The sequence below is a fragment of the Carassius carassius genome, chromosome 13 (assembly GCF_963082965.1).
Source record: "Carassius carassius chromosome 13, fCarCar2.1, whole genome shotgun sequence".
NCBI classification, from domain to species: Eukaryota; Metazoa; Chordata; class Actinopteri; order Cypriniformes; family Cyprinidae; genus Carassius; species Carassius carassius.
Genome location: NC_081767.1, coordinates 5,000,965 through 5,002,742, shown reverse-complemented (window position 1 = coordinate 5,002,742; position 1,778 = coordinate 5,000,965). Strand labels below are relative to the sequence as shown.

Sequence of the window (1,778 nt, the reverse complement as noted above, 5' to 3'; positions counted from 1 at the left end):
GAAACACAGGGAATAATAAAGGGGAAAAAATTAGAAGGACATAGAGAACAGGTGGCGAGCAATTAAGGTTAACAACGGAGAACAAGGGAGGCGGGGAAAACACAAACAGGCAGACGCGGTGAGCTGTCAAACCATCCCAACACACACACACACACACACACACCAAAAAGGCAGGTGATTAGCCCCGAGACCCGACAGTTGGAGGTATGGGCTTTCAATTGTGAAGTTTCTTTTATGGCCGTAACATCTGTGCTGTCACAGAGCTGTTAGGGAATCCAGTCTTCACAGTTTCAGGCTGCAGCGCTGCATTTGGTGACCATTGACTCCTCCATCTCTGGCCTCAGACCCTCTTCTCTTTAGTCTGGACCATGTGAGTGAAGACAAATGTTTTCAGTACCAGCTTTCCTTCTACTGCAGTCTTTCTGTACAAGTAGAACATAATACAAGCAGTCATAACAAATCAGTAATGTATTGAAAACTCATAGTACATATGAAGACTTCAGATGCAAAGGCCTCTAAGTTCCACCTGAAATTTTTTCTTCTAAAATTCTTCTTAGAAGAACATTTCATACAGAACTTAAAGGCTTTTGCATCTGAAGTCTTCATATACAACACATCTCGTTCTTCATTTCTCCATCAACTGACTTCATCCTCCTTCAAAAAAAAAAACAAAACAAACTATAAGTCCATAAGAAAAATAGTTTTGGTGAATACAGGTGCAGGAGTCAGTACTCACCATATTCAGTCATTTTCTGCCCAAATTCCAGAAATGATGCCCTGATGATTTGTTCATTCTAGGACTTATAAAAAGATGTATATAAGAAAAATGATAATTGCTGACTTGAATAGAGATCAACATCAAATGCTGCACTAATGCATTGCTTGAATACAGACACATCAATGGGGATGAGCACCTTTTCACTCTTTTCTGTTTGGGCACATATCTAAATGGGTAAAGACTAATCTCACTGTAATCAGCACAAACTGGGCTGTAATAATATGTGAAATGCATGTATGTACATGATTGTGTTTTTGAGAAAAAAAATATTATGCGTGGTTAGTGAAAAACTAAAAATGTTAAAACGCTTGAATAAGGCAAAAAAAAAAACATAAAGAACAATGGTTCCCGGGATTTTTGAGAACTGGAGCTTGTAGCCTAGAATTTTTCTTTCTAAATGATGTGAAAATCATCTTGTTTACTCACTCACAGAAAACAATATATTGATTTAAATTTTCTAAGACACTTTTTGTTGGTAAAAGTCATATGCGAGTAGGCGTCAACTACCATGAATATAATTGTGATTTACACCTGAGAAGACAAAGGGCCGCATAATGAGCTGCATAATGAGCCTTTCAGTCATCTGTGCCACTGAGAGGGAAGAGTTACAAGAGAGAATGTGAGAACAAAATAAATCTATATAATTTTATGTTTGTAGTTTATTAAGAATATATTTAATTATCCCACAACATAATTTAATATCCACTTGGGGGAGCAGTTAAACAGTTTATTAGAAACAATCAAAGCTGACTTTCAAACAAATTGTTTGGCATGCTTACTCCAGTCACACAATCCTTCAGAAATCCTTTTAACAATCTTATTTTCTACAAAAAAAAAAAAAAAAAAAAAACACGTTTGTTATTATTATCATCATTATTATTAATGTTGAAAAGAGCTGAGAATATTTTTCTGGGTTTTAGGGGGAATAAATGGAAAGAAAAGCATTGTTTTTACATTTGTGACAGTTATCTATTTGTTACATTTATATTATTTACATCAA

The 1,778-nt window shown here is 35.4% G+C and overlaps 1 long non-coding RNA gene across 1 annotated transcript; it reads right to left on the bottom strand.

Annotated features, from left to right (window-relative positions):
• Window positions 1–203: 203 nt before the first annotated feature.
• LOC132155551 (uncharacterized) lies at window positions 204–942 on the bottom strand. Its single transcript, XR_009437271.1, has 3 exons — window positions 915–942; window positions 737–800; window positions 204–422 (listed from the first exon to the last, which is right to left on the bottom strand). It is a non-coding gene; the product is annotated as an uncharacterized LOC132155551 (long non-coding RNA).
• Between the last annotated feature and the right edge of the window lie 836 nt (window positions 943–1,778).